The sequence below is a fragment of the Pezoporus occidentalis genome, unplaced genomic scaffold (assembly GCF_034315485.1).
Source record: "Pezoporus occidentalis ecotype Australia unplaced genomic scaffold, CSIRO_AGI_Poc_V1 ctg30, whole genome shotgun sequence".
NCBI classification, from domain to species: Eukaryota; Metazoa; Chordata; class Aves; order Psittaciformes; family Psittacidae; genus Pezoporus; species Pezoporus occidentalis.
The window spans coordinates 4,507,349-4,523,958 of NW_026914941.1; positions in this window are offsets into that span (position 1 = coordinate 4,507,349).

The window sequence follows — 16,610 nt, forward strand, 5'->3', positions numbered from 1 at the left end:
CAAAATAAAACCCTTATGGGTGTTGATTCAGGGGCTGGTTCATGGATGATACTCAGTTTTTAACTGAAGGGGTCCCTCTGCTGGATCATTCGGAATTCACTGCGCAGGTTTGGTGTTTGAAATACTACTGCAGTGTTAATAATATAGAGCATTTTCATAATGATGTAAATTCATTACATAGTGAATGCAACTGACATCACAGGCATTTAGAAATCAGTTTTATGAAGACATTTTCAAGCAAAAGTTTTTTTTTCTAATAATACTTCAATGATAAATAAAATGGAACATAAGATAACTGTATTTGCAGAAAATGATAAGGAGGATAATATCTCTTTTTCAATTACTTCTGATTTTTTGGCCTTTTCTTAAGAAGATGTCCCTGACTTTGTTTAGAGCCTGATTCCATTTATGAGTTAGATTGCCTATAAAGCTGTCAAAGATATTTGGAAGAGTAACACATGAAATTTTAATGTTAATCAGTATTTTCTATGTTTTTTAATAAATATGAGAGGTCTATTCTAAATATGAATATCAGTACTGGGTTGGGATTTGAAGATATAGGTTCGGTTTTACACGGTTTTGATCAGAATTTCGATAAAACACATTGAAAAACCAATAATAATAGTGCTTGAAGTGCATAGACAATGCTGCAGTAATGTAAGAATTTCTGTTGACTTCTTTAATTGTTTTGTAGTTTTACATTAGCATACTAAGAATTTGAGTGCAATTTGTTTTAATGAAACTGTTGCCTTTCAAAAATTACTTTTATTGAAAAATAGGATTATGGAATTACAAATGAATGACATAGCAGTTTCAAATTATAAGTATTCAAGTAAACATCATTATTATTATTATTATTATTAGCAGCAGCAGCAGCAAATTGAGCCCTAATTGCTGTTATTCATACATTTTTTGGACAGTAATAAAAATACTACTGTTCTAAAAAAAAAAAATTATGTCCTGTTCTGGCTCAGTCTTTAGACTTCATTGGGACAATCATATGCTCTCCTTCTGTAAAGATTTTACCTTCCTCCAAACAGGTCCTCTAATCACCTTCCATTCAACATGACAGCCTGCTAGGTTATAAACCTGCCGCTCTCTGCTGAAGCACATGGAGTTGTGTGCATTCATGGCACCTAATGCCTGGCTTCATCTCTAGGTTCTGCAGCTATGACTTTATACAGTTTACTAGCCAGAATGACGGCCACTTTCTCAACAAATGATCCCAACTATCACTCTTTTCTTTGGAGATATGATGTGGAGTATGTCAGATAGATACAATTACATCTTCCTCCACTGAGGAGAATACTCACAGTGAACACATACATCAGAGCTTGTGAGTCTCCTCAGACAAGCAATTGGCTCTGGTCAGAGGTTTTTTTGAGTAGCGATTCCTTCACATCGGGATGTTCAGTTTTTATGTCCACAGTGCATGCGAGATTCTCCTGAATATCCACATAATCACAGACATTTCCACCGTCATGCATTACTACACCAATAAGGGAAAGCAGGTTTATTCTAGTCTGCTGAGGAGCAACAAAACAGTGAGTGTAGAATGTCATCAGTGAGGTCCACTTCTAATCAGTTTATGTACTCATCTCTTCCATCTCCCTTGTGAGTGGTTTCAACAGGAATCCTTGCCCATGTGAGCAGGCAGCTCCCACAGCTCCTACAAATAGAGCCTGTTGGCAGCAAGTTTGGGCTAAAAGAAAGTATCACTTTCTTTTTCTCTAAGATCCTGCTTAAACACAGGGTGAGGAACCTCTACCAAATGCCATTTTGTTTGAAAATTTTTGAAAGATTTTTATATCCTTTTCCCTTGATTTTCCTTGTTTTGCAGATTGTCTGGAACATGTAGCAAGTGAAGGTGCATGTGACTGGACATCTGGATGACTGGTGTGTTAAACTCCACTCCTAAAAACATTCTTTTATCAAAAGATTGTGGTGGGGTTTTTTTGTTTGTTGGGTTGTTTGTTTTTTTTTTTCAAATGTAGCATACAGTATTGTAAATTTGTCCTTTATTTTTCCTGACTTTATAGTCCCAATTATTATTGACTCCAATACAGATTAGGATGTACAAAGCCAAGAACTTGAAATAGACTATAGAACATCTGAACATCTGTGCTCTTTACCAGACCATTCTGTGTGCTTACAGAGAGCACCACACTTGTGTTCGATGTTTTCTTGTTCTATTTCTATAAAAATACTGGTTGTAAGCACCAAAATTTAAACCGGCTTGTTAGCTATTCACATGGCAAGAAAAGCAAAAGCAGAACTGAATTGACTCAGCAGCAGATCACAGGAGCGATTTGAGTAGTTCAGATGATTCTGTTACCTAGATATTATTGTGTAGAGTAAAAAACCTTCCAGACTGCGTGAAGATGCAGAAGCCCCCCTTCCACTCTACCCTCAACTCCAGCAGTTTTCTGTGAAACCCATCACCTCTGTGTATTTCTGTTCTGTCTTTCCTGTAAACTAAAGGTCAAAAGGAGATTCAGTTTGGTTGGATGGAATTACCATTATATTGATCAGTATGTGCAGTTATGTTACCTATTTTGGTCATGGTCAGTTTTTTTCCCCAGGCCTTTTACCTTGACAGCAAAAGAGGAGTCTGCATCCCAGCCTATTTCACAATAGTGTGGCAAATAATCTGCTGGTTACTCTAGACCATATGTTTCAAGATATCATTTTGCATGGATAATCTGCACTCTGAAATTGCTCATTATATTTGGTATCATAAATATGTAATAGGAACCAAAACATAGCATCTTTATGGCTCACTGGTTGGTTACAATTTCAGTCAGGAGAGTTGCTTTGAAATCAGTTGTAAACATAATCATCAAAAATAAATCAGAGTAGACATCTAGAATAAACATTAATTACTACTTGTAGACTGTAATTTTTTCCTGATTGGAAAAGAAAACCAAAACACCATAGCATTTAGGAAGTTTAAAATTACTTACTCTTAGAACTTGCAGAAGGAAAGTGTTGATCTCTCTTTGTTTAATCTCTATCATAAACACTTGGTGCCCACTGTTTGAAGTGTTTGTACCTGAATTTACTGGAAGGGCAGGAACATATCAGAAGCAAGAAGCAATTGATTGCACAGCAGAAGTTGAATGTCATTCTGTTAAGTCTCTTATGGATTTAAATTTACAGCTAGGTTGTGAAAACTGCTTGATGCTCATTAAAATGTTCTTTTGAGACATTCAGCAAAGCAGTGTGCGGATAAAGATTCCTCATCAATCTTCAGTTACACTGGGTAGTACAGCCTTTTGGGGGAAAAGTTGGCTAAACTAAAATACCTGGAATGTTAAGAGAGTACTTCTCCAAATGTACATTGCTTTACTCATCTTTTGGCATTTCTAGCAAAAAGGGGAGCAAAGACTAAGGAAAATGGGCAAATACCAAAGACTTGCACCTAGCAGGAGATGCATAACATCTCTTTCAGCATGTGGCAGAAAGAGCTATGGGGGTGAGAATGAAATCTGCATTCCTCTTTGCATAGGCTGTTTATGGGAATAGGAAGCAAGCAAGGTAGGGGAAAAGTAGCAGCCCTGTGCGGTATGCTTTCTATCATCTACCACTTTCTGTGTAAGTGGGTTGCTCAAGGGAAGAAAACATGAGCTTATGATTGATCTGAAGTAGGAAACTGAATATTACCACCTGCTATTGAAGAAGGTGGGTATGTGGGAGCATTTGAAGAATGCAGATAGAGAGAAGCTGCATCAGTACGTGAGTTCCCTGCTGACTCCCATGTGCAGAAGGACCAGAGGGAGAGCCATGCTTACAGGGTTACACTGAAGTCCCAGAGGGAAGTCTGGCTGAGTGTGGTGGGTTGGCTTCACTGGCTGCCAAACACCCACCCAGCTGCTCTTGCATTCCCCCTTCTCAACAGGACAGGGGGGGGGAAATATGATGAAAAAGCTTGTGGGTCAAGTTAAAGATGAGGAGATTGCTTGCCAGTAACCACCATGGGCAGACCAGGCTTGATTTGGAGAAAGTTACTTTTATTTATCACAAATTAAAATAACAACAAAACCAGTGTAAAACACCGCCTTCCTCACACCTCCTCCCTTGTCCCCTGCCCTTGCTGTTTCAGGGGCCGTTCATCACACTTTTCCCTCTGGCACCTTTTTCCCTCCTCAGAACTGCTCCCCTGAGGCACCGCCGGCTCCACGCCTGGCTCAGGTGCGCCTTGTACTGGAACCGGCTGTGTCCGGCTGAGGGCAGCCCCAGCCTCTCCTCACAGAAGCTCGCGCTGCAGCCCCATTACGGCCCAGCACCTGCACCCACTATAACCCTGGCAGAGGCTCCCCCAGCTCTCCTGCTCGCAGCTGTGAGTGTGTCATTACCTGCAGAGCCTCCGCAGGTGTGCGGGCATCGCGTCCTCAGCTCTGTCAGGTGTTTGGGGAGGTCAGAGCAGTTGTGGCTGAGGTGAATCTGCTTGTGCTCAGAGCATGGCACGGTTGTGTTGGTACAGACAGCTCCAGGAAGGACACTTGGTGGTAAGTGTTGTGCTTAGAAGTTATTTGTTAGTTGTTGGTTTCCTCAAGTTTATTCTCTCATCGTTCTGTCTGCTCTTAAAGGTTTTATTATCTAAAGTTTTGGTAATGTTGGTTTTTAGTAGCAAGTTTTGTCTGTGGGGCTTCAGGAAAGAAATTCAGGTTTCTCAGGTTTCTGGAAAAATCTCTGAAATTTTAAACGGGACTGTTAGGCCTTGTATTATCATCATTTTTGTAGTCAAGATCGTGTGGTGGAGGCATGGTGGGTTGAAGAGGGCAGAAAGTGTCCTTTGGGAGACTTATGATTCTCATTAGAATTTGCAAAGCAGGTAATTACATAAGGAATGGCAAAGAGTAAGTAAGAAATCTGAACTCCATTGTGTGGGTTTGTCTTTGATGCAGTGGCTCTTGTCCAATTGCTCTGGATTTAGAGGTGCCACTCTGAAGCCCCAGTACAATGAACAACTTGTTTAGCTTCAAGCATATTCTTAAATTCCTTTGCTGTTTATATATGTCAAACTGCAGTTTTGCATTGGCTTTTCGGCATCTAATTGCAGGCTCAAGCATTATGTAAATATAAAAATGGGTTGGTACGCGTTCAGGCGCCAAATGCATTGCATGCCACAAAAACTGGAAAATGTGAAAAACAACCCAGGTTTTTGTCACCTACTAATGAAGCTGGACACTTGAGGCAAACTCTGTTATCACAAACCACTGCTGTTATCCTTGCATTTGTAACCAGTTACTTGCAAAAGATAAGCATGCTCTGACCTAGAAAGGTAAATAGGTTTATATGTCTAAATCAATAAACCTAAGTATAATATTGGCATTTAGATTTAGAAAGTAATTCATAGTAAGTTTAGACTCAAGCTTTAAGTAATCTGTAATGAGTTGACGTTTATCTTCTGCTCTTGTAATTCAATGTAGGGACATTTTTGTTTTCTTCAAGCATATCTGTATTAGCCAGGTGGAATTGATAGTTGTCATTTCCAGAAGGACAAATAGAGCCAAAAAAAATGTGGCAGAAAAATTGTTTGTACAGAATCAAAGTTGTGCAGACTACAGTAGGAGTACGATTACTAAGGATCGACTACTTCTGAGATCCGAAGATTATTCTATTCTCTCATTTCTGTTGGTACCTGCATTTTTCAAGTAGCTGAAGATGTGAAAGAAGTATCTGAAAACATACAGTGCTTCGGTTGCATTAGAATATCGTGCGTGATCTTACGGGATTACAATAATGCATGGGATTAGATAAAGGAACTTTAGCAGCTGCTGCTCCATAGTTAATGCTTTATAGAGGGTGGAATCCCATAAAAAAGTAAATTTGAGTTGAAAAGTTCAGACCAATTAATATGTATACTTGGTTCAGAAACTGCTCAGAAAGACACCTTTCTGTTAACACTGCATATAATATGAACAAAGGAAATCTTTAGAGACTTGAGCAAATTAAAGACTGCAGGTAGCTAATTAGTATATTACTCTGTAGTTGTATTGAAAGTTGATTGAAGCTACACACTAAGTTCCCTAGTATCTTTTTGCCAAGGAGTGTATTAGATCTGTTTGAATTTCCTTGAAATAAAATCTTCTGTTAGAGACAAATTTCCAAAAGAGAGGGTTGAAGCACAGTAACAACGTAAAGAAGTGTCACATAAAAATATAAGATTTGTCTAATGATAAATTTGAAGCAGAAACAACAGGGTTGATAACATTGTATGCGACAAGAGTGGTGATGAAGTGTATCAGTTGTGAATTGTTTGTAATTGAGGAAATGTGATGGTTGGGAATCATAGGATACTTGTGAATGAGCTGTGGTCCAGTCACAGAAGTGCAGGAGCTGTTGGAGGAGCAGCAGAGCATAAGAAAGGCACAGAATGAGAAATTATCCTTTTTTTTTTTTTTTTTTTTCCCAGAGCAGCCAAGTCCAGAGAACTTCAGAGAAGGGTTTCAGGCTCAGAACTTTGTCGACTATTATAGGTATGTCTTGACAGCTGATGTGCACCTCAGCTGTTTGGTAAGCTGTAGATAATAGCTGAAACAAGAGACTGTAGTAATCAAATAGCTCAGTGATTTTCCTTGGATTCTGAATGGCTTGGTGTGTTTGGGTGTTTTTCCATTTTAAATCAGGAAAAAACAAAAAATCATGCAAAAATACAATCAATGCAAAATATACAATGAACTACTGTGAGGAAATGAGCAGCTGACAGACATAGTTTACTGTGATCGAGAGGAAACATTTATCTGCTTGTGAGAAGAGCAGGTTTGTAGTCATATGTCTCAACAGAAGGAGAGCAATAGTGGAATATCCCCCGAAGCAGGGGCATTGGAGCATTTTGAGGAAGGGAAGTATGGTCTTTCCCAGAGAAATGAAGACTTGTTTTCTTGGCCATTTCACAGGCTTAGTTGAAAGTGATATAGATGTTTTTGCACAGCTGAATGACAAATTAATAAATTCTGCAGGGCAAGCAGGTTTTGTGTAAGACTGTCTCAAATATGTGTGTTTGTATTTCTGGACACTAGTAGCACCATGGCAGTTCAGTTCTAGCCAGACAAGCCCTGTAGTAATTTGCAAAAGCATCACAAAGACCGTTCAGTCTGTACTGTGCTATATAGCACTCTGGGAAGCTTCACTGGCATTATCTGCTGATTTTTTCAGACATCTGAGCTTGTTGTGTAGGAGTTGGCCTTTCGGGATTTCGGCTGCTTTCCAGCAGAGACGTGCATATATTTTTGCAGCTGGCTATGCTGTGTTTTCTGAAATCTGCCCTGCTGGGTGTTTTCCCCATGTTCCACTATTCTAGTGAAAAAATAGTGGATTTAGGGAGGCTGGGAGGGGCATTATATATTGTCTTATTTTATTTCTACTTGATTAGGCATTTAAAGATCTTTAATTTTCAGACAAACCCCAAAACAACCTGATGCAAATTCACTAACTGGCTACCTAGTAGTGACCTAGATCTGATGAATAATTAGCATGGATGAATAATTGTTGGATGGGCCACATAGAAAATTTTTAAAGGTCAGCTAAAAAATAGTGTGACTTATAGAAAGCATTTGCTAAGACCAGCCTGTGTTTCAGTTATTAACAATTTAGAGGGACTTTTCCCTGGAACCTTCTGACTGAGCAGTGGCATGAGGCAACAGTGTTGCTGCAGATGGAGATGCTTTGATGTTAGGCGTACCGGTTCAGTTCATTTACATCAGTATAGTTTGCTGTTTTCAGCCTTTTATGTTAGATCAAAAAATGGTTTTGAGGCTCCCATATATCCACCTATTAAGAAATCAACAACAAAGACACAATCCCCCCTAAACTGATTAAATATTTCAAGATCATGCTAGAAGCTGATATCCTAGCAGACATGGCAGGAGCTAGGGATGGGGCATAAATACTCACAGATGTTCAGTGAAGTAATATATCTATATACTTGTTCTGTGTTTTGACATAAATATATAAATGTATTTTTGAACCTTAAACGTTTTAATTTTCTAAGTAGAGAAATATTTTTAGGGAGATCTGGAATCAGTGGAATGTGTAAAAGCGATGAACTTGACTAAATTTTGTGTTGATGCTTAAGCAGGATATAAAAATTGTTAAATAAAATGGTGTTAAGAAATTTAGATAGTTTAATTGATGTTAAATTAAACATTTAAACTATTTTCAATAACCCTATTGTGAAATGATATCTCAAATTTTCTTAAGAAGCTTAAACACAAGGTAAGAATCGTTCTACACTGGTAGCTGTAAGAGTTAAATCAGTGAGAGTTTTGTCTTCATATCGTGTCTTAGATTACCTAGTGTGATTAAGAATGATACAATATAAAAGCTTTTAACAATTTCTTCTCGATAGCTGAAAAAGTACGCGTACCCACCTTAAAACCTTTCCTCTTCTTGTCCATCTCACATTCCGCCACTAGAGGGTAGTAAAATATTTTCAAGTTTTCCTTTCTTTTTCATTGTCCTTTTATATTTTTTCCTCTTTTTTTTCTTTTCGTTTTAATGTTTGTACTCCTGGAAAAACACATACCTATTTCTGAAAAGATGATTTGCACGGTACCATACTCTCCATCTCCAAATTTTATAACTCGAGGATTCTTCCGCTTTTGTTAATAGCACTTCCTTTCCTGCTCTTGTGTGTGTGAAATTGAGTATGTTGGGTATTTTAAAAGGTTTTGATTCAGAGTTTGCTACTATGAGCACCTCAGTCTCTTTTATACTGTCATAACTTGCTGGATTTGCACTTGTGCTTCCACTGAGAAAAGTGTGGGAGAGTGCTTCAGGATTAAATACAGATCAGCACTGCTACCGGTTTCCATTCCACTCTTGAAAGGTGAACTGTATTTTCAGAACAGTAAAGCCATATGCTGAACTAATGTTGAGGGGTTTTCCGAGTGTTGAATGCATGAGAAACTGGCAGCAGATCACATTCTACATCAGAGACTGCTGTCCAGGAACTGCTGCTGCTCCTGTCCACAGAGATCACAGCATATCTCCCATTGCTGTTTGCAATGTGTGAGTGCCCACAAAGGGGAGAGGTATATCCAGCTTCTTCACAGCCAGGCAAGCAGCACTGTACAAACATGCAGGTAAGAAATGCCTGCCATGATCATGGTAGAGGGAAGAAAAGAGGCCGTATCTGATGGCCAAATGTTTATTAACATTTCCATAGTGAAAAGTCTTTGGCATTGGCATAAGGGCATTGAAAGTGGTCGTTTGGCACAGATATGTGTCAGCTCTCAGTACATGATTTCAAACATAAAATAAAGCTTTTCATATACCATGTTTTGGTTGATAGGATTGGTTCTAAATACAGTCTTCCTTAAATACGCTGTTCCTTGAGCAGTAAAAAGGATTGTGCTGTTACTACAACCCAGTCTGCAAAAAGCTGGAAGTAGTGGCTTCATTTTAGATAGCAATGTGGTGCTCTTATGCCTGTATGCTACCAAAACCAGCAAGGACAGCAGCCTTCATTGATGGATGCTCAGCAATTCAGAGCTTCCAGGGAGCTAACCCCAACTAAAATATCTCAATGTGGGCATATAAAAAGGAAGACATCAATAGTCTCTTCCAAAAATCTACATTGCATCTGAATTCAGGTTCCTCTGTGTCTGTGCATATTGATTTGAATTAAGTGTCAGAGGATACATTTGGGAGTGTACCTCTAGGTAGTGATGTTCAGTTTTTCTGGCTATTACTGCAATGTTACCCAAGATGGCTGTAGCTGAGCTTAGTCTCCCACTTTTAAGTATTTTATAGAGGTAAATAATGATAATAAAGGAGAATGGAAAGGGAAAGAACTCTATGGATATCAATGAAGTTTCTATTTCTTGTTTTCTGCTATTATTACTATCATTGGAAATTCATATATCTTACTGTTACATATATTACTGTTGGAGCAAAAATTATTGACATATTCTGTGGAAATGTGACTGCGTCATGTGATTCTACTTGTAACAGGACATCCAGTATAATCACATTACTGCAAACTGCCTAGTTTATATGGTATACAAGATGGCTACATTTTTGCAAAAGTACTTTCTACTGTTTGATGTACAACATGTGCAACTGACATACATGCACATAAGAATGCTTCATACTGTGCATACATAAAAATACAGTTTTATGGATATAGTTAATGTGCAGTTTGTCACTGGAGGTAAATATCTATCTATTGACTTACACTAGTTGAATTTTGTTTCAACAATGCACAATGTTTGTATACAGGTTCACTGCCATTAGGATTTCTTTTCTCCCTAGCTTAAGCAACTATTCAGGTAAGTAAAGGAAGTAGAATTCTTGATCACAGTATCCTGAAAATACTGTTTCTCACTGGGTAGTGTTCCTCAGTATAAGGCTGGGATACATTTCATAATTGAAGTACGACTTCCAATGAGAAGTGTCAGCTCTAATTTACATTTTAGTGGTGGCGTTCTTTCCTTTAAACATCATGTTAACAATTCTTCTGTCAGCCTTTTATTTCCTAGGTTTTCAGTAACTCAAAGTAAAATTCCATAATGATGTCATTAAAGCATATATTGCAAACTAGGTAGTATTGATATTTTACTTGCACTTTAGCTGAGAAAATATAGATGTCTTAATAGACAGTTTTAGCTCCAGTAATTCCAAGCTGTAAGGTACTATCTGATTTTTCATTCTTTTTTGATCTTCTATATTTGCATTTAATAACAATTATTCGAATAAGTGAACATGTCCCCTTCTACAATATTAAGTTTCTTGAATTGCATACAAAATTTTGTACACTGCTGAACAGTATTTTGACTGTTGTAATAAGTTTACATTGATGCAGTCTTTGATGAGAATGTTAATTGTAGGAAAGAAATATGAAAGGGACTCTCATCCAAGAAAAGGCTTTGCTGCATACAGGTGTAATTAGTCTGCCTTACAGTACATAGGAAGAAACACTGTGATTCTTGGGTGTTATTGCAATTTTTGTGGGGTCTGGTAGCTGAGCACAGAAATAGAATATTCTATTGTAAATTAAGTTACCCTTCTTTAGCCTTCAGCTGCCAGAATTAGTCATTTGTCTTGCTTTTTTGTTCATTGACTGACCAAATTCTCTTTTCTCAATGACTTCTGAATTATTTTGCAAAGCTTTTTTGACTGCTTTATCTCCCATTTCATTTTCTTTAATATCTGCACAGTCTGGAATCTATACAAAAATGACATTGTTGCTGTGACATATTACCTTATTATAGACATCAGTAATTTCCAAAGCTGTTCCTACTCTAGTGATTGAAATTTCCAGGATGATATCAACAGCACTTGAAAGATCTGGAAAAGTGACAGATTGTAAAGGTTGTACTTTAGCAATCTAATTCAGTGCCATCAGGATAGCAAATAACTCAGCAGTATAACCAGATAACGAATCTAACTGGCTGCTTCAACCTAAATTCAAACATATGAGGCTACTAAATCCTAGCCCACAGTGATCTCTGGAATGGAAATGGAAAACAAAATGGCAAAGATTAATACAAAAATAAAGCATTGATTACCATGCAATGATTGCAGAGAAATTTTTAGCCAAGTAAAGTTTTGCAGAGAAGGCAGAACAGTGCAACAAAACTTCAAAGTAAAATAAAATGTTTGGAGGCCTGATTGTGCTGGCATACTATTCTCACATCACCAGCTCTTAGAACCCTTTAGAAGCTGGGCTGAATGATGGTTTTGCTTTTTGCTTCTGCCCTTCTAAAATAAATATTGTAGGAAATGCTGCTTTGTATTCCTCAGGAATTAAAACCTTAGGTGCTGTTTAAAAGTAGTTCACACTCTGACATACTTTAGGCAAGGAAATTTAAAGCCTTTAACCCTTCACCTCTGTATTAATTGCAGCAGACCAGTTTAAATATGATATGACTGTCCTCTGCAATTGTTTCAAATCCAAACAAATTGTTAAAAGTTTGTCATCTCTTCCTGTTTTTTTCCCTAAAGTCTCTTAATTTTTAAACTGCCAACAATGAAATTGCTTCCTTATGATCATAAATCCCACAGCTGCTTGATTCACTTTATTTGCCTACTTCACTGTCCCTGCAAATACTTCTTTGCATCCTTTAAGTATCTGGTTTTCTACCATATGAGGTTCAAAAATAATTTCTGTGCTACAATAAGGAGCTTCCTTACATAGTCACTTCTTAAATTGTGCCTTATCCGCATCTTCATGTGGTATCAGTCTTTCTAGTCTGCGATTGCTCACTCCTACAAGGAGAGTCTCTTTTTAGTAAGGAAAATGTTGATCCTTTCATGAAACAATCTATAAACTATTACCCAATATCCATATCACTGCAAATGTTGAACAGACATGATCATGACAGCCACTTCGAAAGTCTGATGAGTCATTTGGTTTAATTCATGCAGTTATTCCTGAGTAGCCAACCTTTACTAAAGAAATGATAATGGAATGTCATGTCAAACCATTAAGACCAACAAAGATCAGCTTGCAGAGCTAAACATTTGACAAATACATGCAGATAATTTAAGTAAAAATTTTAGGGTTTAGAAAGTGAATTCTTTCTTCATTTCCCAGAAGCCTATTGATGTACTTTTACTTCTTTATTCTTTCATTGTTCAATTACTAAACTGAATTTGATGGCCATGAGATAAGTCATTATTCAGTCATTCCTCTAAATATTTAAATTCTGCAGTAAATGTCATTTTTCGTTATTATTAGAGATGGAGGTAATGAATTTTCAGTAACTTGAAAGCGTTCATAGATAATTTAAATTGCCCACTTCTGTGAATACCTGACCTGAAAATTACCCTATGCTTTTGCTGAAGTTAGACTAGGAAATGTTGTGTGTTCTTCAGTTCTGACGTTTCATTATCTTGTCATGTTATGATATACAGTGGAAGAAGAAGCAGTTTTAAAGCAAGGCTTAAGTATATATGATGTTCTACATTTATCTCTCTCTTTTTTTCCTTAGCATCTAATAGGTGGTCTTTCAGTTATGTAGGAACATTAGGATATATAGGAATGCGCATTTTCAAAGTAGAACACCTTAATTCGTTGACATGATGTCCATTCCTCACACAGTCCACACCTTCAGTTGGCTATTGTTACTCTGATTTGATCCCTTTATTTGGAAAGCATATTTACCAAAGTGCTGCTCTCCTGCCCACAGTATGTGTTGGAGAATTAAGAAACTTACAGCTATGTATGAGTGTTAAACTGTATTTTAAAACAATATCACGGGCAAGTTTGTCCCTTTTTAAACAGGGTATTATAGCATTTCTGTGTCTAAATACAACACATAAACCTCCTTATTACTGAATGCTTTATTAACATCAGAAGACAGCCTTGTGACATGATCTATGGTTGATTGATTTGCCTGAAAGCCACTTTAATACTGAGGAAGAAGATTATTCATCTCCAGAAAGAATGACAGTCAACAATAAATCATTTTCTCCATCTTCTTACATAGCGATGAAGTTAAGGCTATCAGATGATAAGAACCTAAATCAAAGTATGATCAGTCCTTTTTCTTTTTTCTTTGTTTCTTTTTTTTTTTTATTGACTAGGAAATGCATAAGATTGCTTTCCTATTTCTTATCAACCTAATGCGACAAACATAATCACTGCAGATATGATGAGCTATCAGAAATTTAAACACATTAGGAACATGGTCTTTTCCTACCTTAAGGGTTTAGTTTTTACTTAAGATCGTTTTACCATGTGTTTCATAACCTAGAATGCTTATGACATGAACCAGATTTAAGGTATACTTTCTACAATACCAAGGTTGAAAGTGTGGTTTAATAGGGTGTGGTTTTGTTTGGGTGATGGTTATTTTTGAACTCCTTCACTGAAAGATGTTGGTGATCCAGTAGTTAGAATATTTATGGAATGTTTTAATTTCTTTGTGCTTACATTGCTTTTGAGTTTCCACATGTGTATTTCTTCCTTCCTATGCTATGACTCTGTTATGATATCCCATAGAATTGCCAAGGTAGAAAAGCTGCAGCAGCATATTTTCTGAGAATATCAAATGCTAGGGATAAGTCAGTCTTGCTGTCCTCAGGGAGAAGTGTTCAAGTGTGAATGAAATCCTGAATTTCAGATGAATTCAGGATTTTTAGATCTTATATGAAAGAAGGATTACTCAGTTTTGAATGTTTTGATATCTGGCTGGCCATGACTGCTCAAACAGCAAAGGAACAAGATCCATGATCAGGGAACACATTTAATAATTGAATGGTGAGTTGCTAGATTGTGAGGATCCCCTGGGTAAATCTGTTCATGCACTCTTGGGGTTTGGGGAAATACAATTTGGATTATAAAAGATACAAATAGTAATATTATTATTCATTTTTTTAGTATCATCACATTCATTTCTCAAACCACATATTGATAGTAGTTTATTCTTGCTGTTACTTATTATGAAGTAGGTTAAACATTAGACTTCCTGGTACACATAGTAGTCTCCTCAAATAAACCATGAAAATACGTGGACTTCAATTTTACAGCCCCTTCGGGATGTGTGCTGTATGGATTTTATACAAGAAGCTTTTGGCACTTAAATTTGTCAGTGCAAATCTGTGCAAGCTTATATCTGTAGCTTTTTCTATGTATTTTATTCTATTCAAGATGAAGTGTATAAATGGAGAAGAGAGAACAAAAAAACAGTAAAAATTCATCATAACAAGAAATTTACCAAAGCAACATGCTAGGTACCAAGCTCATTAACTAGATGTAAAATTTTTGGCTTAATATGCGCTGACTTTTTTAATGTCAGGTGGTTTCCATTGTTATTTTTAGTTGCATAAATGTTTTCCATATATGCCAATGAATTTCTGATATGTTGAAAATACTTCTAATTATTAAGTAGGTAACTGAAGTAGAGGCTGAAATGGCATTCAGGTGTGTCAGAGTTAGCATGTAGCCCCACCCAGTGATTTATTTCAGTCTTTTTTAGCAGAATTAGCTGCTTGTGTTTTCCTTGCATTCTAGGTTTGCAGTTTCATCCATTAAGCCAAGTGAGGGGTTTTCAGTACTTGCAACCGAACTTGTTGGGAGTTGTTTGTGAACAGACAGCACCTGATACACAAATTACTGAAAAAAGCAGAACTTGTGCTAACCATAAAATCAAGATTGGCTGATACTTTTGCTCCCAAGCCTTTTCATTTTGCCTTACTATTTAGTAATGGCAATAACAACATCTCTTTCTTACAAAGTTTTTGAAAACTAATAGAAGCAGCATTTGTGAAGCATGCAAATATCATGGTAATGACTATCAAGTAAATTAATAGCACTATCTGTACAGCCAAGTTTGACTAGTTTGCAACAAGCATAATGTCTCAATTTGAATTGGAAGTACAGGATAATATATTGCATCACTACTTATAAGTTTGGGTTCGTCCAGTCTGTGTCCTTACTGCTGCAGGAGTACTGGGGCAAGTGAAAGAAAGGGGTCTTTAGTCACCTTTATTTTTACTAATAAATGAATAGTGGTTTATGAGTACCAAACTAATCAAGTAAGATGAATCTCACCACCTCTGATTTCTCAAGAAAATCTATTGAGTTACAGCTGAAAAAATTAAAGCTTGAAAAAGTATCTGTATTTTATTGATAGATGTAATACTTGTCATTTGCCTGTGCAACTGCACAGTTCTTTTCCTAAAATGTAAAGAAAAACACAAATATATAGACTAAACATAACAAAGTGATTTTCAACAAAAGATCTGCCATTTCATAACAACTTGGAAGTCTTAATTTGCAACTTTTTTAGCTTTTTTTTGGCATCTAGGCAGAATTGTAAGTAGTTTCACTATGACATTAAGAGCAGCATAATTTTCCAAATGGCTTCCTGTAAGCAAAATGATTTAACAGTGTATCTGAGAAACTGTAAAATCATTTTGCATGAGTGTCTCTGTTTCTCCATATCATGGAAGCAAAATGTGATAGTCATTTCTATTTTTAAGAAATGTGAAAAATAAATTCTCAAATAAGGAGCTTGACAAATGCAGTGAAGTCTCCCTGTGCAGCTGTACAGCTTTTAGCAAGTCCTTCAATCCACCAATAAATCTTTTTTTTCTTTATGCCAAAGAATTTGCTGGAGAGAGGAGAGGAACCAGTGCTGTTCCTTAAACAATTCATGCATTTCTTGTCTTACATCATAAAAAAAAAAGATAGCTGGGAGGAGATCCAAGAAAGAATATTGACTCAAAATAAGAAAAAAATGCATTAATTCACCTTTTTAATATTGTTAATCTCTCAGTCACGAGTACATACATCCCTATTTTCATAAAATTTAGATAAATTTGTATTGCATTTACTGTTGACTCCATTGTTTGAATTTAGTGCCAACATACTTGTTCTTTGCTGCCTTCCAGATTATGTTGTTGCGGTGTTTGTTGTTTAGTGGGAGTTTTTCTTTGTTTTGCTTTTTTTAAAAAAGGCATAGGCATTTCTGACAGAATTCTACCATCACCATTTCTATATCTTTTTTTTTTTTTTTCCAAGTCCTTACTGTGGCCTTTAGCTAACCCAAATAATTAAGAGGTTCTTGGTAGTGTTACTGTTTTGCTTTTCTTCTTTAAAAATCTTTACTGGTTTTACATCCCAAAAGCTTTATTGAGGTTTTGATTTTTCTTAC